Source organism: Lepus europaeus, chromosome 10 (assembly GCF_033115175.1).
Source record: "Lepus europaeus isolate LE1 chromosome 10, mLepTim1.pri, whole genome shotgun sequence".
Taxonomy (NCBI): domain Eukaryota; kingdom Metazoa; phylum Chordata; class Mammalia; order Lagomorpha; family Leporidae; genus Lepus; species Lepus europaeus.
Genome location: NC_084836.1, coordinates 2,167,790 through 2,192,435, shown reverse-complemented (window position 1 = coordinate 2,192,435; position 24,646 = coordinate 2,167,790). Strand labels below are relative to the sequence as shown.

Genomic DNA, 24,646 nt, shown 5'->3' with positions numbered 1-24,646 from the left:
TTCGCAGCAGCATTTGTGGAAGGCCTGCGAGTCCCAGCTGTGTGGCAGCTTGTCCGGCGTGGCACGAGGGCTGGTGGGTCTGGTGGCCGGCCGGGGCGGCACGAGGGCTGGTGGGTCTGGTGGCCGGCTGGGGCACCCTGGACGTGGCTGTATCCTCAGCCTGACCCCGGTCGGGGTGGGGGTGGGAGGTACCGGCATGCCTCAGGGGCGGTGCCGGTGAGAACTCACACAGAACTCCTGTCTGTCATGGTAGCTGTGTGACCTGAGGGATGTTGCTCAACCTCTCTGAGCCACAGTTTCCTTAGCGACTTAGTGGGGTGGCCATCGAGCACACATCCTTCCAGGGGGCTCTGTGTGGACAGGGCTCCCAGCCCCCCAACTCGCCTCCGAGTTCTGTGTAGTGGGGGTGTTGATCCTGTCACAGGGAGGTGCCACCCTTACCCGAGGTGCTGTCCGGTGCTGCCGCCCGGCTAGGGTCACTCTCTGCCTCTTCCCCCATTCTGGTGGCCCTGCAGGCCCAGTCCCCAGCACGGTGGCCCAGGGCAGCCCACTGGCCTTGTCACACCTCCTCTCCTGTGCTTGTCACGTGGCTCCCAGCCCCTCCGCTCCCACTGGGAATCTGTGTGGCCCCGGGGCTTCTCTCGCAGTCCCTGGGAGCAGCTGGTCAGGTGAGAACCTCTGCCACCATCCTGGAGCTGCCAGCAAGGCCGCAGGCTCTGCCCACAGCCCGGCCTGAGGGCCCTGGTGCGTGGGGACACTAGGGACATTCCGTTCCCGTCAGCCTGTCCCTGTTCTCAGCATCGGCACACTAGTCCTGGTCCCAGGCTGGCCGCCTCTCCTGCCCGCTCCCCCCTTGTGGCCTGTGTGAGCCACACATGTGTGAGCCACGGCCCCGAGGCTCGCATTGCAGTAAAGAAGTGAGTGGCCGCCAGCAAGGGGCTCTTGCTGCGCTCTGCCCTGTTTCTTCTGTCTGTCCCCCAGATAGTGTGACCAGGGTGGCTCAAGGTGGACGGGCTCCCCTTGGCCATGGGAGCCCCAGGCTCCCTGTCCTCGCTGTGATGACTGTAGTAAGGGGTCCCGTGTGTCCTGGGGCTGTGGAGCTGGTGGGGGGGGGGCCCTCCAGGAGCGGGGCTGCCTGGCCGTGTGCCCCCTCCTGTGCCGGTGAAAGCAGGGGTCGTGGGAGGCTGCCCCGAAGCAGCAGAGCTCCCGGTGCTGCACGGTGCTATGTCCTCCAGCCTGTGTGTCTGTTGTGTCCGTTGTGACGAGAGGGTGCAGCTGATGAAGGCGCTGTGCCAGCCTCCTTGGAGCACTGCCCCTTTGGGGTTGAGGGAGGCCGGGGCGCAGGTGCAGCCGGGCTGTGGGTTCGGGGTGCGGGATTGGGCTGGGCCGCCAGGAGCCTGCAGATCCCAGGCAGCCCGAGTGGGGCTGGCAGCGGAGCCATGAGATTGATTCCGCGTTCCCTCTGAGCTCGGAATAAATTAGCGCTTTGATGTTGTGGGGTGGGAAGGAGAACGTGTTATGAACTCCAGAATGTGTTGTGGAGAATTGAACTAAATGGGAGAGGAAACAAGAAGAGAAAACAGGAATTAAACACAGGACCGAGGAGCCCTGGTGAGCGCAGGGGACCGCGCCTGGTACTGTGGCGTTTTAGGAAAACGGTTCAGCGTCCACGGAAGGCAGCCTGCGTGAGCTTGTCCCCGGCGACAGCGCTCGCTCGTGAGAACGTCTTTAAAAGCCCTCGTTGCCGGCAGCATCGTAATTTGCCCCCTGGGAAATAATGTGTTGCCTTAAGTCATTTCCATAGGAACAGAATGATTTTCTGAGGACAAATGTTCCCGGAAGAAAGGCAGACGCTCTCCTGGTGGGAGGCAGCAGGAGCCGGGCGGAGCGGCCGGGCTGTGCTGCCTGTGCTCAGTTTCAAAAACCTGGGCAGGAGCGGGCGTGCAGGGGTCGCTTGTTTCCGTGCCATCTTGGCTCCTGAGCCCTGGCTGGGCCGTGGCTGGTTCCGTCCAGTTCTGTGCCCTTCTTCAGGGCGTGTGGAGGTGGGGGAGCCCTCCTGGCCCCTGGTAGAAGAACCTTCTGGAAGGCTCCTTTGCCCCTGTCCTGAGTCTGGTCCCAGGAGGCCTGCACTCTGCCCTGAGGAGTCAGTGCCCCCTCTGGAGCTGGGGTCCCTGGTTGGGGGTGGGGGGTTGTTCCCTGGCCCCTGTGCCTGTGTGCCCACCTGTCTGAGCCTGGGCCTTGACTCCAGGCTGCAGACATCAGCAGTCCAGGGGGGCCTCCTCTCTCCTGCTCTTGCCTCTGCCCACCACGGAGGGTCCAGCCTCAGCACCAACCACTTAGGCTCTGCCCTGCCGCCAGACTTCACCCAGGCAGGCTTTTGTGGGGTCTGTGGGGTGAAAGGAGCTCCCCTTGTGCAAAGCTAGAGGCCTCTGGGGGCTTGGGTGGTGGTCTCTGCCCTTGCCCTCTGGGCTCAGGGAGGGTGAGGTGCCCTCCCTCGGTTCTGCAGACCCCCTCAGGCACACGAGGCCCCTGGTAGGCCTTCGAGGGGCCACCTGTGGACACCTGGGCCGCTCAGAACCCTGTCACACCTCCTGCGCAGGTGCACGCGTCCTGATCAGCACCTAGGAGGGAGCTGAGCTGACCAGGAGACGCAGTTTAAGCTCCAGGTGTCGGCACTACTGGGGTCTTGTGCCGACTTCTAACTGCAGCATTATAAAAAGACACGCCGCCCTGGAAGATCCACCCGGGTCTTGTTTATCCCCCAGTTGGGTTTCCCCAGGGTGCTGGGGCTCTGATGGCAGGTCCCCATCTAGCCCCACCCGTCTTGGAGGCAGCCTCCCGGCCTCTGGGACCCCATCGCCCTCCCCCTTTACCGTCCTAAGGGCACCAGCCAGGCGTGATTACTCTGTGCCTTGGTGTGGATCCCAGCACCCTCTGTAGGGGCAGGAAGTCCTCCATACATGCAGGGAGCCGGCCAGTGTTGGTTTTCATTTTACAGAGAGCAAACCCCTTAGACACAGGAGATGACGTTTGCAGTATTTGGTTTCCAGCTGACTTGGCGAGCAGAGTGGGGCATGTCCTGTGATATCTCGGCCTGCTTGGAGGAGGCCTCCACAGCTCGGAGTCTGTAAATATTTCCCATGAGTTAGCACCCTGCTGTGTGCAGCTGACGCTCACCTGACCAGCCTAGGGGCCATGGCTTCCATAGGCACCTGCTCACCCCGGGGGCCTGCAATGGCTGTGGGGAGATGGTAAAAGGCCAGAGCCCCCTTGTACATCCTGGGGAGAACCCGAGGCTGTTCAGTGGGTGTGCAGAAGCAGGGACCCACGGGTGCTGGCCCGGGTGCTTGAGCTGGGAGCCTGCCCTTGGTCCACTCAGTGGGAAGCCAGATGAGTGCAGTGCCCCTCAGAGGGTCCAGTCGGCTTGATGTAGCTGGTCCTCACACTCTCTGCGGCTTGTTACGGAAGTAAAAAAAGCCAGCTACCAAAGCCACACATCTGAATGTGCCTGTGACTTTGGGGTAAATTCAGACATCACCAGAAGTCTTACTCCTTGAAGGGAGGAGATGTCCTTCCCATGAGTTTGTGGTTTGGAGTGCCTCGTGCTCCGTGGCTTGTCCCAGACAGAGGGTGAGACGGAGCCCTGCACCTCCGTCTGCAGAGCTGTGCGTGGTCCTGGTGTGTGCCGTCCTGCGTGTGTGTAGGGGGCATTGTGCCTGCCTGCCCGGCCTCCCGCAGTGCACACGGAGTTGTCATCTGTCTCACTGCTACCACCAAGCACCACTGTCTGGGCAGACTGGAAGTAATAGAAGCTTACTTCTCACGGACACGGGGCTGGGAAGTCTCAGAGGCACCGTCTGGGGAGGGTTGCGCCCTGCATCCAGGGGAGGCCGCCGGCTGCTGTATCATCACATGGCAGAAGGCAGAAGGGCAGGAGGGGTTGATGCTCCCTGTGGCCTCTTTTGTAGGGTCCTTAATGCCCCACCCGTGTCTTCCTCACCTCCCAGTGCCCCGTCTCTTCATCCTGTCTCATTGGCAGTTAAGTTCCAGGAATGGTCAGACTGCGGCGTGGAGATGCGTGCACGTGTGTGTACAGGGCAGGATGTATGTTCCAGGAGCGGTCAGACCGCGGCGTGGAGATGCGTGTACGTGGGTACAGGGCAGGATGTATGTTCCAGGAGCGGTCAGACCGCGGCGTGGAGATGCGTGTACGTGTGTGTACAGAGCAGGATGTATGTGTCAGGAGCGGTCAGACCGTGGCGTGGAGATGCGTGTACGTGTGTGTGGGGTGATGTATGTGTCAGGAGCGGTCAGACCGCGGCGTGGAGATGCGTGTACGTGTGTGTACAGAGCAGGATGTATGTTCCAGGAGCAGTCAGACCGCGGCGTGGAGATGCGTGTACGTGGGTACAGGGCAGGATGTATGTTCCAGGAGCGGTCAGACCGCGGCGTGGAGATGCGTGTACGTGTGTACAGGGCAGGATGTATGTGTCAGGAGCGGTCAGACCGCGGCGTGGAGATGCGTGTATGTGTGTGTGGGGTGATGTATGTGTCAGGAGCGGTCAGACCGCGGCGTGGAGATGCGTGTACGTGGGTACAGGGCAGGATGTATGTTCCAGGAGCGGTCAGACCGCGGCGTGGAGATGCGTGTACGTGGGTGTACAGGGCAGGATGTATGTTCCAGGAGCGGTCAGACCGCGGCGTGGAGATGCTTGTACGTGTGTACAGAGCAGGATGTATGTTCCAGGAGCGGTCAGACCGCGGCGTGGAGATGCGTGTACGTGTGTAGAGAGCAGGATGTATGTTCCAGGAGCGGTCAGACCGCGGCGTGGAGATGCGTGTACGTGGGTACAGGGCAGGATGTATGTTCCAGGAGCGGTCAGACTGCGGCGTGGAGATGCGTGTATGTGGGTGTACAGGGCAGGATGTATGTTCCAGGAGCGGTCAGACCGCGGCGTGGAGATGCGTGTACGTGTGTGTACAGAGCAGGATGTATGTTCCAGGAGCGGTCAGACCGCAGCGTGGAGATGCGTGTACGTGTGCACAGCAGGATGTATGTTCCAGGAGCGGTCAGACCGCGGCGTGGAGATGCGTGTATGTGTGTGTACAGGGCAGGATGTATGTTCCAGGAGCGGTCAGACCGCGGCGTGGAGATGCGTGTACGTGTGTGTACAGAGCAGGATGTATGTTCCAGGAACGGTCAGACCGCGGCGTGGAGATGCGTGTACGTGTGTGTACAGAGCAGGATGTATGTGTCAGGAGCGGTCAGACCGTGGCGTGGAGATGCGTGTACGTGTGTGTGGGGTGATGTATGTGTCAGGAGCGGTCAGACCGCGGCGTGGAGATGCGTGTACGTGTGTGTACAGAGCAGGATGTATGTTCCAGGAGCAGTCAGACCGCGGCGTGGAGATGCGTGTACGTGGGTACAGGGCAGGATGTATGTTCCAGGAGCGGTCAGACCGCGGCGTGGAGATGCGTGTACGTGTGTGTACAGAGCAGGATGTATGTTCCAGGAGCGGTCAGACCGCGGCGTGGAGATGCGTGTACGTGTGTACAGGGCAGGATGTATGTGTCAGGAGCGGTCAGACCGCGGCGTGGAGATGCGTGTATGTGTGTGTGGGGTGATGTATGTGTCAGGAGCGGTCAGACCGCGGCGTGGAGATGCGTGTACGTGGGTACAGGGCAGGATGTATGTTCCAGGAGCGGTCAGACCGCGGCGTGGAGATGCGTGTACGTGGGTGTACAGGGCAGGATGTATGTTCCAGGAGCGGTCAGACCGCGGCGTGGAGATGCTTGTACGTGTGTACAGAGCAGGATGTATGTTCCAGGAGCGGTCAGACCGCGGCGTGGAGATGCGTGTACGTGTGTAGAGAGCAGGATGTATGTTCCAGGAGCGGTCAGACCGCGGCGTGGAGATGCGTGTACGTGGGTACAGGGCAGGATGTATGTTCCAGGAGCGGTCAGACTGCGGCGTGGAGATGCGTGTATGTGGGTGTACAGGGCAGGATGTATGTTCCAGGAGCGGTCAGACCGCGGCGTGGAGATGCGTGTACGTGTGTGTACAGAGCAGGATGTATGTTCCAGGAGCGGTCAGACCGCAGCGTGGAGATGCGTGTACGTGTGCACAGCAGGATGTATGTTCCAGGAGCGGTCAGACCGCGGCGTGGAGATGCGTGTATGTGTGTGTACAGGGCAGGATGTATGTTCCAGGAGCGGTCAGACCGCGGCGTGGAGATGCGTGTACGTGTGTGTACAGAGCAGGATGTATGTTCCAGGAGCGGTCAGACCGCGGCGTGGAGATGCGTGTACGTTTGTGTACAGAGCAGGATGTATGTTCCAGGAACGGTCAGACCGTGGCGTGGAGATGCGTGTACGTGTGTGTGGGGTGATGTATGTGTCAGGAGCGGTCAGACCGCGGCGTGGAGATGCGTGTACGTTTGTGTGGGGTGATGTATGTTCCAGGAGCGGTCAGACCGCGGCGTGGAGATGCGTGTACGTGTGTGTACAGAGCAGGATGTATGTTCCAGGAGCGGTCAGACCGCGGCGTGGAGATGCGTGTACGTGTGTACAGGGCAGGATGTATGTGTCAGGAGCGGTCAGACCGCGGCGTGGAGATGCGTGTATGTGTGTGTGGGGTGATGTATGTGTCAGGAGCGGTCAGACCGCGGCGTGGAGATGCGTGTACGTGGGTACAGGGCAGGATGTATGTTCCAGGAGCGGTCAGACCGCGGCGTGGAGATGCGTGTACGTGGGTGTACAGGGCAGGATGTATGTTCCAGGAGCGGTCAGACCGCGGCGTGGAGATGCTTGTACGTGTGTACAGAGCAGGATGTATGTTCCAGGAGCGGTCAGACCGCGGCGTGGAGATGCGTGTACGTGTGTAGAGAGCAGGATGTATGTTCCAGGAGCGGTCAGACCGCGGCGTGGAGATGCGTGTACGTGGGTACAGGGCAGGATGTATGTTCCAGGAGCGGTCAGACTGCGGCGTGGAGATGCGTGTATGTGGGTGTACAGGGCAGGATGTATGTTCCAGGAGCGGTCAGACCGCGGCGTGGAGATGCGTGTACGTGTGTGTACAGAGCAGGATGTATGTTCCAGGAGCGGTCAGACCGCAGCGTGGAGATGCGTGTACGTGTGCACAGCAGGATGTATGTTCCAGGAGCGGTCAGACCGCGGCGTGGAGATGCGTGTATGTGTGTGTACAGGGCAGGATGTATGTTCCAGGAGCGGTCAGACCGCGGCGTGGAGATGCGTGTACGTGTGTGTACAGAGCAGGATGTATGTTCCAGGAGCGGTCAGACCGCGGCGTGGAGATGCGTGTACGTTTGTGTACAGAGCAGGATGTATGTTCCAGGAACGGTCAGACCGTGGCGTGGAGATGCGTGTACGTGTGTGTGGGGTGATGTATGTGTCAGGAGCGGTCAGACCGCGGCGTGGAGATGCGTGTACGTTTGTGTGGGGTGATGTATGTTCCAGGAGCGGTCAGACCGCGGCGTGGAGATGCGTGTACGTGTGTACAGAGCAGGATGTATGTTCCAGGAGCGGTCAGACCGCGGCGTGGAGAGTGTGTACGTGGGTACAGGGCAGGATGTATGTGTCAGGAGCGGTCAGACCGCGGCGTGGAGATGCGTGTACGTGTGTACAGGGCAGGATGTATGTTCCAGGAGCGGTCAGACCGTGGCGTGGAGATGCGTGTACGTGTGTACAGAGCAGGATGTATGTTCCAGGAGCGGTCAGACCACGTCGTGGAGATGCGTGTACGTGTGTGTACAGGGCAGGATGTATGTGTCAGGAGCGGTCAGACCGCGGCGTGGAGATGCGTGTACGTGGGTACAGGGCAGGATGTATGTTCCAGGAGCGGTCAGACCGCGGCATGGAGATGCGTATACGTGTGCACAGCAGGATGTATGTTCCAGGAGCGGTCAGACCGCGGCGTGGAGATGCGTGTACGTGTGCACAGGGCAGGATGTATGTTCCAGGAGCGGTCAGACCGCGGCGTGGAGATGCGTGTACGTGTGCACAGCAGGATGTATGTTCCAGGAGCGGTCAGACCGCGGCGTGGAGATGCGTGTTGTGTGCACAGCAGGATGTATGTTCCAGGAGCGGTCAGACCGCGGCGTGGAGATGCGTGTACGTGTGTACAGAGCAGGATGTATGTTCCAGGAGCGGTCAGACCGCGGCGTGGAGATGCATGTACGTGGGTACAGGGCAGGATGTATGTTCCAGGAGCGGTCAGACCGCGGCGTGGAGATGCGTGTACGTGTGTACAGAGCAGGATGTATGTTCCAGGAGCGGTCAGACCGCGGCGTGGAGATGCGTGTACGTGTGTAGAGAGCAGGATGTATGTGTCAGGAGCGGTCAGACCACGGCGTGGAGATGCGTGTACGTGTGTGTACAGGGCAGGATGTATGTGTCAGGAGCGGTCAGACCGCGGCGTGGAGATGCGTGTAGGTGGGTACAGGGTAGGATGTATGTTCCAGGAGCGGTCAGACCGCGGCTTGGAGATGCGTGTACGTGTGCACAGCAGGATGTATGTTCCAGGAGCGGTCAGACCGCGGCGTGGAGATGCGTGTACGTGTGTACAGGGCAGGATGTATGTTCCAGGAGCGGTCAGACCGCGGCGTGGAGATGCGTGTACGTGTGTACAGAGCAGGATGTATGTGTCAGGAGCGGTCAGACCGCGGCGTGCTCGTCTGAGGACCTCAGTGCCCACAGGCACCTGCCTGGTCGGGGAGCCCTGCTCACTGGCTCCTTCCTGGGAGACAGAGGGAAAGATGGGCTGTGGGGACTTGAAAGTGAACCCGGTGTTTGCTGTCTGCTGCTCGTGGTGCTGGGAAGGCCACCTGTCCCTCTGTGCCCGAGCCGGCACAGCGAGGCTTCTTGAACTGCCCATCCCGGTGCATGTATGCCACTGACTCCCGCAGCTCACCCACTGACCCCGCCTCTTCCCAGGGGGGCACTTGTACCCCTGCCTCCAGAGCAGGGCTGGGAGGAGGCCCTTCCCGAGTAGCCCGTGTGTGCGAAGTGCACTAGACCCCGAGCCCCTTGCAGCCAACCACCCTCTCCCTGGGGCCCAGCCCTCCTCTGGCCCCCGCTGAGGCTCCCTGACTGCAGACTTCAGGGTCTCTGGTGTGGGGTCCACGGCAGAGAGGCTGCAGGACCTCTCGGGCATCTCTGCTTTGTGGTGAGCAAGCAGCAGGAGTGCAGAGGTGGGGCGTGGCAGCGCCTTCCCCGTCCTGCAGCCTCCGCACTGCGTGCTCGCCCCTGGGCCACAGACCCGCGCCTCCCCTTTCATGTGTTCATGAGATGCCGCAAAGCAAACACTGCGTACCCAGGCTTCTGTTTGGACGTCTGGGCCTCGGGTGATCAGAGGCAGCTCTGCAGATCAGTGGAAGCTTTAGATTTATCCCTGGCAGGAGGTGGAGAGGCCGCTTTCTTCGCAGAGGCCAAGGAGTGTCCCCGGGTCTCTGTCCGGGGTGGGGGCGGGGCCGGGGTCCCTGGCTTCCCCTCGGCCAGCCCAGCCCTTGCTGTTGGCCTGGAGCAGAGAGCGGCTGTCCTGTGATGGCTTTTCCTCCTGTGTGAGGCCGCTCTGTGAAGGGTCCCCCCAGCCTCTGTGCCCCTGTGTCTCCAGCCGCCTTCACCGCGAGCCGGACGCCGTGGCTTTCCTCCCAGCTTTGCCGGTCTCACTGAAGGCACGGAGGAGCCCCGGTCGCCCAGCCCGGTGACTGCTGAGTCCTGGCAGGACACGCTTGTGCTCGGAGGTCCCACGTCGACGTGGGCCTCCTGAGCCTCACACCCAGGTCCTTGGTGCTTGGGGCTCCATCGCACCCACCGGGCCTCAGGGTGGCCCCGAGGCTGTGTGTCAGTTGGACTGACTCTACAGTGCTGGGGCTTTGATGGGCTAATGGTTTTAAACCTGTTTGTGTTCCGTCCTGTGTTCATTTGAAGCAGCAAATGTCATGAAATGCCAAAGTAAAGATCAGTTGTGTCTTTCCGTTATCATTTCCAGGCACTCTGTGCCCGAAGCCGGGGCCGTCGCGGGCAGCTCCTTAAGGAGGATTGATGCCTCCCTGTGCCGGGGTGGGGCCACGCCCCGGCCCTGCAGTGAGGGGTTTGCAGCTGTGTGTGGTGTGGCCTGGGGGTCGTGTAGGGTGTGGGTTTGTGTTGTCCTGGGGTGTGTTAGCCGCTCAAGCCGGCCTGGGGCAGGAGCCCCTGGGGGTCCAGACCCTGCCTCCCCCGCTCCGACGCAGGTCGCGAGTGCTCGGGCAGGACACCGTCTGTAGTGGCTGGGTGTGGGTCGGGTCAGGGGCCCAGGGCCGAGGGGTCAGGCTGTAACTAGACGCCCACCTGAGAAGTAGCGGCCCCTCCGCTGCCCCCTGGGGCCCTGCTTGGGTTTGGGTCCGACATGGTCAGTGCAGCTGGGGCGCGGGCCTCGGCTCAGCAGTGCTGCAGGGCAGGTGGGAGTGTGAGGACAGAGCAGGGGACGGAGCCTGCAGTCGCCACAGTCGGGCCAGGCAGGAGAGGGGACTGGGCAGCAGGACCAGGCCGGAGGCTGGCAGTGTGTGCACGCCTCCACCCCCGCCCCCGGGGCCCCGGAGAACGAGACTCAGCCAGCGTTTCAGTTCCGTCAAGACTGCAGGCTCCTGGCGAGGCTCCTCCTCATACCGCAGACAGGGCAGCTGTCCCTCAGGGTCCACTCCGCAGAGCCTCCCAAATGCTCGCTGGCGTGGGCTGTGCCGGGCTTCTCTGGGAGGGTGGCAGGGCTGAGAGGCATCCCCGACGAGCATGGCCAGGCCCCAGCAGCCCTCGCTTTCAGAATTCTCTTCCTGGGCCTCACACAGAGGCTCCAACACCCGGGATTTCTGTCTTAGACTTGGAGAAGCGGGCCCTCCTGGGATAAGGGCGTGGAAGTGGCCTAGGGCCGCAGTGCAGTGGCAGCTTTCTTCCTGGGACAGGCGGCCGTCGGCCGGGGAGTGGGACATGGCGGGGGGACTGGGATGGGCAGAGGCTCGGGGCAGGTGCCCAGGTCTTGCCATCCGAGTGGCCACCAGCTCTTTCTCTCTGTGGCTCCGTTAAAGCAAGAGAAATGCTGGGCTGCACCAGAAGGGGACGTCCCAGAGCCTCCTTGCCAGGGACACCCTGCTGGCCACTCTGGGAGTGCCTGGCCCGTGGCAGGCCCACCCCAGCTCAGCCTGGCCTCTAGAGCCGCTGGTCCCTCTCAGCATCTCCATCCCCGGAGGCTTGGGCCTGAGTGAGCAGAAGGGGCCGCACCCCCCCAGCTCCCGGCAGCACAAGGGGACGGCGACTGCAGGTTCAAGAGGGAGGGGGCTTTTTCCTGCCAGCCCACTGCCGGGGTGCCGTGGGGCCCTGCCCCCATCGTCAGCCCTGCCCCAGGGAAGAGCGCTGGCGATGCCACGTGCCTTCTTCTTGGAGCTGAGCCAGGTGTGCAGCCAGCGGGAGACTCACTGAACATGTGCCGTGTCGCAGGGCTGGGGGAGCTCCGATGTTTCCAGGTCTCTGCAGCCCGGTGGGAGGGCGCGTCCTGTCCACCGTGCATCTTCTGCCTGCTGTGGCCTCTGTGCTCCAGCAGCCACAGTGAGCCCAGGCCCTCGGGGAGGGCGTAGAGGGTGACCTCCTGCACTGTGTCCATGGGAACATGAGGGGCAGTGCAGCCATGGTGTCAGAAGCGGCAGCCAGGGACTGCCAGGGCTTGGCGCCTTCCTGGGGGGCCTGCAGAGCCCTGGCTGCTCCACACAGCAGCGTCAGGGTTGGAGAGCACCCAGAGGCATCCAGCCCTGGCCCAGCACGCGACGGGGGCCGTGATGCCTTGGAACTTCTCATCCAGCAGGGGAGGTGATGGCGTCTGCCTCACCAAGCATGTGTGTCGTCGGCACAGGGAATGCGTGCACAGAGGGGCTCGGAGCTGCCGGTCCTTCACACGCAGACACGGGTGCACACACGTGGAGGCGCACACGCAAGCTTTCACTATGTTGCCTGGAGTACCTGAGAGAAGAGACTCAGGAAGAGTGGTTGTCAGCTCGCGATTTGGGGGTTCACAGCCCGAGATTGGGAGGCCCCACTAGTCTGGAGTCTGCTGGAGGCTGGGGGTGGCCAGGCATTGAGGAGCAACAGTCACGTGGTGAACAAGGGGGAGAGCGAGAGCGAGACGGGGCGCGCATGATAGGCAGAACGTGGCTTAGGTGGCCAACCCTCTTGTGCGAACTGCCCTCCACGGCCACTCCCCCAGCGACCTGGAGACCTCCCGCGGGGCCACCTCTGCCCAGCACGCTGCACTCATCATTAACAGGAGGCTGTGGGGCGTTTGAGGCTCTGCATGAGCTTGGGAGTCAAATCCTCTTCAAACTGTAACACCCACAGAGACACACATGTGGACATGCACATGTAGAGACTCGGGCATACACACGCCTCCACAGATGTGTGCATGCATACTGACACACGTATGTGCACTCAGACACATGCACGTGGAGACACAGTGCACACATGATGCACAGGCACAAGCGCGTGCACACTGACACGTGCACGCACACACATGACATCATGTGTGCACATTCTACCTCAGAATTTCCTAGGAAATAAGGCAGGGGGAAATTTTTAATCTCTTTAAAGCTCTGAAGAACAAACACCTCTCCTTGCACGTGGGAATTCGTGCTTAAATAGTCATAAAGAAAATGGCTTTGCCCCGTGCAGCGCTCGTTTGGATGTCGTCGTACGCAGCGACCCTCGTGTTTCCGTTGTCATGAGGAAAGCGTTTCAGGGGCATTTGTCTTTCTGCTGTTTCACTGTCGTGGGGAGCTGGCCCCGTCAGGGTGTGGAGAGAGGGGCCGTCTGCTCCTGGCCCTTCACTGAAATCCCAAGGGCTTTTCGGAGTTGCAGGGGAAGCTGGGTTGCAGAGTGTGGAGGAGCCGCCCACACTCCGGGGCTTGCTCCTCGGGCACGTGGGCGCCCGCCCCTGCGGGGCGTGCCTGCACTCATCCTCCTTGGGGCGCACCGTCTGCATTTTCCCTTGAGCCACTGAGGTCCACGCTCACAGAGCCCCACGCGTGTCAGGGACGTGGGCCTCCCCCTGCCTGCCCACCCTCCCCTCCACCCCCTGCCCTTCCCACACTTCCCCCATCCTTTACCTCTTCCAGAGGAGGCCCCAAGGTACAGGCTCCGCTCCCAGCCATGGCTGCGGGAGGCAGGATGAGCTGGCTTGTTTCTGTCCCTCATTGAGCTCTTTTTTTTTTTTTTTAAGATTTTTTTTATAAATTTATTTGACAGGTAGAGTTGTAGACAGTGAGAGAGAGAGAGAGAGAAAGGTCTTCCTTCCATTGGTTCACTCCCCAAACGGCCAATACGGTCGGCGCACTGTGCTGATCCAAAGCCAGAAGCCAGGTGCTTCTTCTGGTCTCCCACACGGGTGCAGGGGCCCAAGCACTTGGACCATCCTCCACTGCCTTCCCAGGCCACAGCAGAGAGCTGCACTGGAAGAGGAGCAACAGGGACTAGAACCCGGCGCCCATGTGGGATGCTGGTGCCACAGGCAGAGGATTAACCAAGGGAGCCACAGTGCCGGCTCCCTCATTGAGCTCTTTATTTATTTTTAAGATTCATTTATTTGAAAGGCAGAGTTACAGAGAGGCAGAAGGAGAGATTGAGAAGTCTTCCATCCGCTGGTTTACTCCCCAAATGGCCACAGTGGCCGGAGCTGGGCCAATCCAAAGCCAGAAGCCAGGAGCTTCTGGGTCTCCCATGTGGGTGCAAGGGCCCAAGCACTTGGACCATCTTCTGCTTTCCCAGGCCATAGCAGAGAGCTGGATCAGAAAAGGAGCAGCCAGGACTCGAACCGGCGCCCATATGGGATGCCGGCACTGCAGGGGACCGCTTTACCCGCTACGCCACAGTGCCAGCCCCACTCACTGAGCTCTTGCGCACCCTGGCCCAGACCCTTGGGGGCCGGGGGACATCCCTCCTCTGCCTTCCTAAGGTGACATCTTCCAGGGAGAGGTGTGGGCCCCGTGTTGATGGTAGGTTTGCTACGATCGTTTTTCCTTTAATAACTGAACTCATGGGGCAGCTTTCAAAGAAAAGAGATGGAAGCCTGCACAAGGCTACGGAAAATCGATCCCTGCCCCGTGGCTCTGCTCAGACACATCTGTGGGCTTTATTACATCAGCCCTCTGCACCACGGGTGGTGCCTTCTCCGGGGAGGAGCCGCCGAGCCAGCCCGCTGGCCTGGGGCTGTGGCCTGGTTGACGGGCACCGGCAGGGTGTCAGGTGATGGCTGCTGTCTGCTCTGCATTCAGGCAGTGGCTCTGGCACTTCACAGGGTCACACCTGACAAGGCAGGAAGACGGGCAGGGGAATGCGACTGGCTTGGTGAGCGCGAGCTCCGTCTGTTTACAGCTTGTCCCCGTGTAGCCGGGCGTGCGTCTGCTCTGACCTGGGCGGCCAGGCCTGGGCATGGCCCTTTCCTCTGAGATCCTGCCCCGTCAGGCCCCGGTTCCTGCCCCCGGGGGGGTCTTGTCGCTGGGGGCTCCTGCCTGCATGTTAAGGAGCTTGTGTTGTGTAAGGGCTCCCCGTGAACGGTGGTGAGAGTCAGACACGGGCACGTCAGCCTCTTAGTGCCCTGACACTCGCGGTGGACGAAGGAGACCCTTGGAGCCCAAGGATCACTGCCTGTTCACTGGTGGTCTCCCTGCACGTGAAGGAAGCACACGAGCTGAGGAGGAGCAGGGTGGGCCTGCTGGGCCCTGTGCCCTCGCCAACAGCTCCGTGGCCTGTGCGGGCTCCCCTGTGGCGCCAGACTGAAGTGTGCGCTGCTCAGAGAGAGCCCCACGGAAGCGGCCTGTTAGCTACGCGGCCTGCTCGAAGGTGACTCAGCCACGGTGTTCCCGGTGAGCCTGGTCTCGAACCCTCCGAGATGCACCCTGAGTTCATTTGGAGATTTCCCGGTCTCGGGAAACCATGGCGCTCCTTTGAAAGAGGAGCATTAGTTGAGAGCCAGAGAGACAGAGGGAGCTCCACTGGTTCCCCCCGGATGCCTGCAGGAGTAGCTGGGGTCTGGGCACTCCATCCGTGTCTCCTCCTGGGCGACAGGAACCCAGCCGCTTGAGCTATTACCATTGCCTTGTGGGGTCCACGTTGCCAGGACCCTGGGGTCAGGAGGCAGAGCTGGGGATCAAATCACGCTGGCGTCTTGGCTGCCAGACCACAGGCCTGCCCCTGTGCACGCCCCTGAGGCACGGGAAAAGTGGGCTTGGGCGACAGGAGCAGCACATGCTGCCAGGTGGCTTCTGAGCAGTGCGTCCCCTCAGCTTCTCCAGGGGCTCAGCTGTGCATCCGTAAGTCGATGGCGTTTGGGCAAGAGCAGGGTTCCCCCAAACTCCCAGCTATGCACAGGACTTAGAAGTCACGGCCAGCTTGGAGTTAAGTGAATTACTTGCTGTTTAATAATTTCAAAACACAACTATAAAAATCTTTCCATGCCTTAATAAGGAAAGGACGTGTATAGGGACCAGCGCTGTGGCATGGTAGGTTAAGACTCCGCCTGTGGTGCCGGCGTCCCATATGGTTACCTGTCTGTGTCCCAGCTGCTCCACTCCCAACCCAGCTCCCTGCTAATGGCCTGGCAAAGTGGTGGAAGATGGCCCAAGTGCTTGGGCCCCTGCACCCCCGGCGGGAGACCCGGAAGAAGCTCCTGGCTTCAGATGGGCCCATCTCTGGCCGTTGGGTCTATCTGGGGAGTGAGCCAGCAGATGGAAGATCTTTCTCTCTGTTTCTCCCTCTCTCCTGCTCTCTCTCTGTCTTTCAAATAAATAAATAAATCTTTTTTAAAAGAGAACACGATTAATGTGAGGCGAAGCTGCCTTGTAACCCACGTAGCGCAGGCCTCTGAGGGCCAAGGACACGCAGCTCGTGAGGCGGCCCTGCTGGCAGCAGCCTGTGACCCCAGGACTCGCCAAGCCCACTGGCAAGGGCTGCCTGCGGGCCCCCACTCCCGGACGCCTCCGTGAGACGCTCGGGGGACTCGGCTGGGCAGCAGAGTTGAAATGCTGCCGGGGAAGTGGCTGTGGTTTCGTAGGAGAACTTTGGAGGACACTGCTGTGTGGCCTGCGGCACTGTGGCAACGCTCTCCAGGCTGTGTCTCGCTGGCAGCGCCTGGGGCTTCTGCCTGCTGGCCGGCAGCACCACGAGGGCAGCAGCCCTGGCAGTGCCCACTGCGGCCTGGCCTGCCTCACTGACCTGCAGCAGCTTCAGGCCAGCGGCGCACGGAATGCTGTCGGCCGTGATGGCTGGGACCCTGCCCGTGGGGGAGGGGCCGTGGATTGGCCTCACCAGTGTGGGAAGGACTCACACCCCCACTCAGCTTCTCCACTGGAAGGCCCTCGTTGTCTCATTAATGATGTTTGATGTCTAAGGCAGATGGACTCGGAGATGCTCATCTGTTCAGTCCCTAAAGAAATGTAATTACATCTCGGGCCTTATTAAAGTGTCACCCCACAGCCCCTCGGCAGTCACGTGTCCTGGCCTGCAGCCTCTCACGGCCCCAGATGGCTCTGGTGTGGGAGTGCGGTGTCACCCCACAGCCCTCGGCAGTCACGTGTCCTGGCCTGCAGCCTCTCACGGCCCCCAGATGGCTCTGGTGTGGGAGTGCGGTGTCACCCACAGCCCCTCGGCAGTCACGTGTCCTGGCCTGCAGCCTCTCACGGCCCCCAGATGGCTCTGGTGTGGGAGTGCGGTGTCACCCACAGCCCCTCGGCAGTCACGTGTCCTGGCCTGCAGCCTCTCACGGCCCCCAGATGGCTCTGGTGTGGGAGTGCGGTGTCACCCACAGCCCCTCGGCAGTCACGTGTCCTGGCCTGCAGCCTCTCACGGCCCCCAGATGGCTCTGGTGTGGGAGTGCGGTGTCACCCACAGCCCCTCGGCAGTCACGTGTCCTGGCCTGCAGCCTCTCACGGCCCCCAGATGGCTCTGGTGTGGGAGTGCGGTGTCACCCACAGCCCCTCGGCAGTCACGTGTCCTGGCCTGCAGCCTCTCACGGCCCCCAGATGGCTCTGGTGTGGGAGTGCAGTGTCACCCACAGCCCCTCGGCAGTCACGTGTCCTGGCCTGCAGCCTCTCACGGCCCCCAGATGGCTCTGGTGTGGGAGTGCAGTGTCACCCCACAGCCCTCGGCAGTCACGTGTCCTGGCCTGCAGCCTCTCACGGCCCCCAGATGGCTCTGGTGTGGGAGTGCAGTGTCACCCACAGCCCCTCGGCAGTCACGTGTCCTGGCCTGCAGCCTCTCACGGCCCCCAGATGGCTCTGGTGTGGGAGTGCAGTGTCACCCCACAGCCCCTCGGCAGTCACGTGTCCTGGCCTGCAGCCTCTCACGGCCCCCAGATGGATCTGGTGTGGGAGTGCGGTGTCACCCACAGCCCCTCGGCAGTCACGTGTCCTGGCCTGCAGCCTCTCACGGCCCCCAGATGGCTCTGGTGTGGGAGTGCAGTGTCACCCCACAGCCCTCGGCAGTCACGTGTCCTGGCCTGCAGCCTCTCACGGCCCCCAGATGGCTCTGGTGTGGGAGTGCGGTGTCACCCACAGCCCCTCGGCAGTCACGTGTCCTGGCCTGCAGCCTCTCACGGCCCCCAGATGGCTCTGGTGTGGGAGTGCAGTGGCACCGGCCGAGGGCTGGACCAGGGCCGTGAGGAGCTGCCTTCCCTGAGCCTGGTGGACCCCTGCCCTCCTTGTGGGCTCCTGCCTGGCAGGCTCACCCAGGACGGGACCTGCCAGTGTGAGGCTGAATTAGACAGACTGGGAAGGGGCCGAACGGCCACTCACGAGGAGGCCAGGAGCCTGAGGTTTCTTGTAGACCTGGGTGAGACGTGAATGAAGTGGGAGCTGGCTGCTCCCAGAGTGCAGGTCAGCGCCAGGCTGTGTCCTCTGCGGCCCAGTCCTGGACTTCCCAGTGGAAAGCGCCCCTTGCGGTGGGAGGCCGCCGTTCTCTGCTCGTTTGTCCGTGCCTTGGGTTTCTGGTGACCAGAGAGGGGGCTTCAGCAGGGCCGCGGCCTTCAGGGCCCTCTGCTGGGGAGGGACACACAGCACTTCAGGGGAGGCCGATTCCCCGCTGTGGACCCCTCCCCGGACACTGCCCCCATGCCTGGAGGACTCGCCCGCTCGCTCTCAGGCCACTCGGGCCTCTGCCAGCCTCTGTGTGCAGGCCAGACCCCAAGTCCAGCTGGGAAAAGGCACAGGCCGTGGCTGGACTGGCGCTGCTGTCTCCCTGGGCAGGAGCGGGATGGAGCCTCTTCCCGAGGGAGCCGTGTGGAGCCAGTCTTTGCAGCCGAGCTCCGCGGTGCAGCCAGGCCTGGGCTCAGCTCTTCCTGCGTCAGCCTGATTCCCCCAGCCCCTCGCCCAGGGTCGGCCTCCTTGGTTCTTTTTTTTTTCACTTGACTCCCCAGATGCCTGCAGCCGGGAACTGGGAATCCAGGTCTCCCACCCGGGTGGCTGAAACCCGGTTATTTGAGCCATCAGCACTCCCTGCCAGGGTGTGCGTTAGCAGGAAGCTGGAGCTGGGAGCAGGACATGATAACTGCTGGGCCAACCGCCTGCCCTTGTGTCCGGTGCCAGAGTCCCCGGGTGTTGAGGGCAGGGGTGGATGGGGCAGAAGAGGAGGCCGGGAGGGAGTGGGGCTGGACCTCTCGGGGCCTGGTGGTCACATGGGGGGGCGGCAGCTGATTACTGTAGCACTGGCTTGGGAACTTTGGTTCCTGGTTCACTGTAGACCCACGTGCATGGAATGAGCCTTAGTCAGTTCTTTCTACTGGGGTGGAAGTTCAGGAGAAGTGCCTGGCGGCCTCTGGCGAGGTGTGCAGGGAGTGGCGAGTTCATCCACTGCGGGAGGACTCGCTGAGCACCCTCCCCAAGCCAGGACTGTCGGGGCAGGCACAGGAAGCCACCGTGGCTAACCTAGCAGCTAGGGAGACCAGCCCGAGGGGAGGCACTCGTGCAGGGCGAGGGCCACGGAAGAGGAAGGGAGTGGGTGGCTCTTAGAGCCCACACCTGCGCTTAGAGGGGGACGTGGGGCTGAACGCCAGGGCGAGGCAGCTCTGCCAGGTCCCGCAGGGGGCGTCCACTGCCCCACCCGCACTGTGAGCTCCTGTGGGCAGGGACGCCGACTCCCACGGCCCCAGCTCCGTGGTTTGAGGAGCTGAGAGATGGGCTGTGCTCAGCGTGTGGAATACTGGGGCAGGGGAGTGCGACCGTGGGCCCAGTGTGGCCCCCGTGGATCCCGGCCCCAGGACTCCTGAGGGTGAGGTGCCAGCACCCTTTGGGCCGTCTCTGGCGGGGCTGTCAGGGCTCAGGTGCTCACGCGCCCCTCCTGCTGGCACAGATCCCCTCAGTGGCCTCGTGCCCCTGAAGCCACAGCCCTTCCCGGGCAGGGGCTGAGTGTGAAGCAGAGCCCCCGGCCACGGGGTCCTTGGGCCAGTGTAAGAAGACACAGGGGAAGTGAGCCGTCGATGGAGGTCTCCGGGCCACCTGAGGTGCCCCTGCTGTCCAGCAGGCCCTGGATGTGCATGGTCTCTTGGTTTTGTTGCCCTAATTAGCAGGAGGATTTCCAGGGCAAACACGATGGGATTTCCCAGTTCAACTTTGGGGTGTTTGTTTTTTGAGGTAAAGCACACAGAAGAAGTTGCATTGATCTCCTAATTCCTCATGCAAAGAAAAAATATTTGCTCTTCTCGTATTTAGTGTGTCTGAATCGTGTTGAGGTAGGGCGGGGGTGGGGATGGGGAGGGTCTGGTCAGACTGGACACTGGAGGCCGTCGTCCCGGCCTGGGAGCCTCCATCCCATAGTCACCACGCCCCACAGCATGAAGACGGGATACCTCCTACCCCCGTGTCAGATTCCGTGTGTGCAGGTGGGGGCTGCTCCCTGCCCACTGACGGGGTCAGATTCCGTGTGTGCAGGTTAGCCCTGCCCACTGAGGGTGTCAGATTCCGTGTGTGCAGGTGGGGGCTGCTCCCTGCCCACTGACGGGGTCAGATTCCGTGTGTGCAGGTTAGCCCTGCCCACTGAGGGTGTCAGATTCCGTGTGTGCAGGTGGGGGCTGCTCCCTGCCCACTGACGGGGTCAGATTCCGTGTGTGCAGGTTAGCCCTGCCCACTGAGGGTGTCAGATTCCGTGTGTGCAGGTGGGGGCTGCTCCCTGCCCACTGACGGGGTCAGATTCCGTGTGTGCAGGTTAGCCCTGCCCACTGAGGGTGTCAGATTCCGTGTGTGCAGGTGGGGGCTGCTCCCTGCCCACTGAGGGTGTCAGATTCCGTGTGTGCAGGTTAGCCCTGCCCACTGAGGGTGTCAGATTCCGTGTGTGCAGGTGGGGGCTGCTCCCTGCCCACTGAGGGTGTCAGATTCCGTGTGTACAGGTGGGGGCTGTTCCCTGCCCACTGATGGGGTCAGATTCCGTGTGTACAGGTGGGGGCTGCTCCCTGCCCACTGACGGGGTCAGATTCCGTGTGTGCAGGTTAGCCCTGCCCACTGAGGGTGTCAGATTCCGTGTGTGCAGGTGGGGGCTGCTCCCTGCCCACTGACGGGGTCAGATTCCGTGTGTGCAGGTTAGCCCTGCCCACTGAGGGTGTCAGATTCCGTGTGTGCAGGTGGGGGCTGCTCCCTGCCCACTGACGGGGTCAGATTCCGTGTGTGCAGGTTAGCCCTGCCCACTGAGGGTGTCAGATTCCGTGTGTACAGGTGGGGGCTGTTCCCTGCCCACTGATGGGGTCAGATTCCGTGTGTACAGGTGGGGGCTGCTCCCTGCCCACTGACGGGGTCAGATTCCGTGTGTGCAGGTTAGCCCTGCCCACTGAGGGTGTCAGATTCCGTGTGTGCAGGTGGGGGCTGCTCCCTGCCCACTGACGGGGTCAGATTCCGTGTGTGCAGGTTAGCCCTGCCCACTGACGGGGTCAGATTCCGTGTGTACAGGTGGGGGCTGTTCCCTGCCCACTGATGGGGTCAGATTCCGTGTGTACAGGTGGGGGCTGCTCCCTGCCCACTGACGGGGTCAGATTCCGTGTGTGCAGGTTAGCCCTGCCCCACTGACAGGGTCAGATTCCGTGTGTGCAGGTTAGCCCTGCCCACTGAGGGTGTCAGATTCCGTGTGTACAGGTGGGGGCTGTTCCCTGCCCACTGACGGTGTCTTCCCACGTGTGCTCATGTGCAGGGAGTGGGAGGAGGTATCTGGGGCTCTTTGTAAGGATGCTGATCCCATCCACAGGGGTCCTGCCCACCTGCACGCCTCCCCTTGTGGCTAGGGCTGTGGCAGCTGGCTTCCGACCACAGCACCTTGCTGGCAGAAGCCGGGACAAAGCAGGCAGCTCCCCTGCGGCCAGCCTGCACACGGGCCCCTGTGCATCCCACACGGAGCTTCTGCTGGCAGAGACTTAAGTTGCATTGCTTTGTTTGGCTGTAGCCGTGACCATTCGGGCACAGGGGTGCTCGGCTGCCCCGGGAGCAGAGTTTGCTGAGGGAGGAACCCGGACATGTGTGGTATGGGCCGCAGGTGCCAGCGTGGCTGCATCTCCTGCAGACCTCACGGCAGGAACTGTGTCCTGGAGGGCGCCCCTGCTGGGTGGCCCCTGGGACCCTGCTCAAGGGTTGTGAGTTGCCCTGAAGGACTCTGGCCTCCAGCAGCTGCCGGGTGCCTCACACAGGGAGGTTTGGGACAGAGAGGAACCTCCTCTCCCGGGGAATTCCAGCCAGCCCTGGTCTGCAGGACTCCCACCTGCCTCGCCTACCTCCAGGTAATGAGGAGGCCCGGCTTCCCAGGCAGGGCTGGGTTAGTGTGTGCCAGCGCCCCCTGCGCCGACACCGCCTAAGCAGGCCTGTGCATTTCTATTCAGGAGTAGCTGTGGGAGAAGCGCCCTTCTTTATGTCTCCAAATAATCCCATTGTAATAAACTTAATTCCTGCCAGTACATGAAAACCAGCCCGTGAGCCTGTCACAAAGTCAAATAATGTGACATCTCCTATTACATTATCACTCTTGATTGGAGCGGCACTCTTAAACACCAATCTGTGATTCTGTCTGCACTCCCTGCTCCATTAATATCTTCTCATAATCATTATCAGATGACACCTCTGTCACTTTGGAAATGGGTCGCCGAGAACAGCAGTGACGCCCACAGCGGAGCCCAGGGGTTTTTAAAACAGTGTCCCTTCCTTGGGAGCAGGGACATCACTCTGGGCAGAAGCTGGGCCGTGTGTTTGGGAGCCAGTGGGGAAGGGCCGTCGCTTGGCGTCCTCGGCCTTGCTAGGGCTCTGCACGTGTCCGCCTGAACCTGGCCCTTTTGTCCACGCGGCCCGGTTTGCTCTGTGTATTTGAGATGGACCTCGTCAGCTGTGAAAAAGGCTGTTGTTGGAGCCCGTTTCTGGAAACAAGGCTTGTTTATCCAGAAGCCGCTCTTGCTTGGCAGCTGGCCGGGGCCCGGGGAGGCTGCGCACCCAGCCTCTGCCATCTGCAGGCCCCCGGAAGCCTGCCCGTGGCAGCATAGCCCTGTGTGGGGTGGTCCTGGGGTTGTCAGTTGCTGCAGGGCCTTCTCGGCCCTGGGGTGGGCTGTCCGTGCTGGTGAGACACGTCTGTGGAGTGAACACCTGCCCAGCACCGCCCCAGAGCCAAGGCTCCCATAGCCGCCCGCAAGAGAGCAGCCTTGAGCAGGTGCTAAGACTGGCCGGAGCCTGGGATTCTGGCTGCAGAGCCCTGGACTTAGGGCAGCTCTGGGATTCTGGCTGCGGAGCCCTGGACGTAGGGCGGCCTGGGATTCCGGCTGCAGAGCCCTGGACGTAGGGCGGCTCTGGGATTCCGGCTGCAGAGCCCTGGACTTAGCGCGGCTCTGGGGTTCCGGCTGCAGAGCCCTGGACTTAGGGCGGCTCTGGGGTTCCGGCTGCAGAGCCCTGGACGTAGGGCGGCTCTGGGATTCCGGCTGCGGAGCCCTGGACGTAGGGCGGCTCTGGGATTCCGGCTGCAGAGCCCTGGACTTAGGGCGGCTCTGGGATTCCGGCTGCGGAGCCCTGGACGTAGGGCGGCTCTGGGATTCCGGCTGCGGAGCCCTGGACGTAGGGCGGCTCTGGGATTCCGGCTGCGGAGCCCTGGACTTAGGGCGGCTCTGGGGTTCCGGCTGCGGAGCCCTGGACTTAGGGCGGCTCTGGGGTTCCGGCTGCAGAGCCCTGGACTTAGGGCGGCTCTGGGATTCCGGCTGCAGAGCCTGGACTTAGGGCGGCTCTGGGGTTCCGGCTGCAGAGCCCTGGACTTAGGGCGGCTCTGGGGTTCCGGCTGCAGAGCCCTGGACTTAGGGCGGCTCTGGATTCCGGCTGCAGAGCCCTGGACTTAGGGCCGGCTCTGGTGCCCGTTAGTTGTGACTTTGATCAGATCTGTTTGCCCACCTTCCAGTCCTGGAAGCCAGCGGGTTCCAATCCCTGTGATGCTCTGTGCCGCCGCCGTGGTCGGAGTGTCTTCCCCGTGGAGCTCGCTGTGCTCCTACACGCACGTTCTTAATCCTGAGCCAGCTCTGCCAGAGAGGGCTGTGTCCAGGTCGGCAGAGCACGCGGCGTTGTGAGCCTGAGCCCAGGGCTTGCCTGACTCTGCCATCCAGACTGCTGCGCGCGCTGTGGGGGATCCCTCCTCGCCAGCTCATTCTGTAGCAGGTGCCGAGGCTCCGTAAGAAAACCAGTTTTTACCACGCACTTCCTTCAGGGGCCTTGTGTTTGCCTGCATTGCTGCTGGGGGTTTCCTAGGAAGAAAGAAGAGAGCAGGGAGCCAGGAAGAGAGGGGAGGGAGAGACTTGGCTAATACCACCGTTTCGTGTATCAGATTCCACAGGTTCCAACGTGGGATTCAGCCGGATAATGTTCTGTAGTTGTGACTGAAATCCCCGTCCTGCCAAATGGTTGTCTGGCGTGAAGCGCATCCCGCGCGGTGTGTAGCAGCTCTGCCGTGACTGTGCCTGTGGGACACAAGCAGCGTGGGCCTCCTGCGTGCTTGCCCTCTGCTGGGCACTGGGGACACTGACCTCTGGCTGCCACCGCTGGCTGGGCCCGGTGACCTCACTCCGAGGCTGGTTCCTCATAGACCAGCCAGCCCACAGTCTCCTCGGGAAGAGCGTGGCGCCTACATTTGGGCTCACCCCACAACTCGTTATTTTTCTCTGATCTACCTACCTCTCTCCCGCCCATCCACTTACTCATCTACCCACCACCCCATCTGTCCGCCCACCTATCTACACAGCCACCATCCATCTATGCATTCATCCACCTATCTACCCGTCTACACAGCTGCCCGTCCATCTATCCATTCATCCACCTGTCTACCCATCTACACAGCTGCCCGTCCATCTATGCATTCATCCACCTGTCTACCCGTCTACACAGCTGCCCGTCCATCTATCCATTCATCACCTGTCTACCCGTCTACACAGCTGCCCGTCCATCTATCCATTCATCCACCTGTCTACCCGTCTACACAGCTGCCCGTCCATCTATCCATTCACTCACCTGTCCTATCTTGTCGTCGACCCATCTACACAACCTCCCATCCATCTATCCATCCATCCACCCGTCCATCCATCTGCATGTCCCCCCATCCATCCGTCCACCTGTCTGCTTAATCGCCACGG

General features: G+C 61.8%; 1 protein-coding gene across 1 annotated transcript in view; it reads left to right on the top strand.

Moving 5' to 3' along the window:
• TBC1D22A (TBC1 domain family member 22A) overlaps nt 1-24,646 on the top strand; it is a 367,129-nt gene that overhangs the window by 317,444 nt on the left and 25,039 nt on the right. The window lies entirely within an intron of this gene.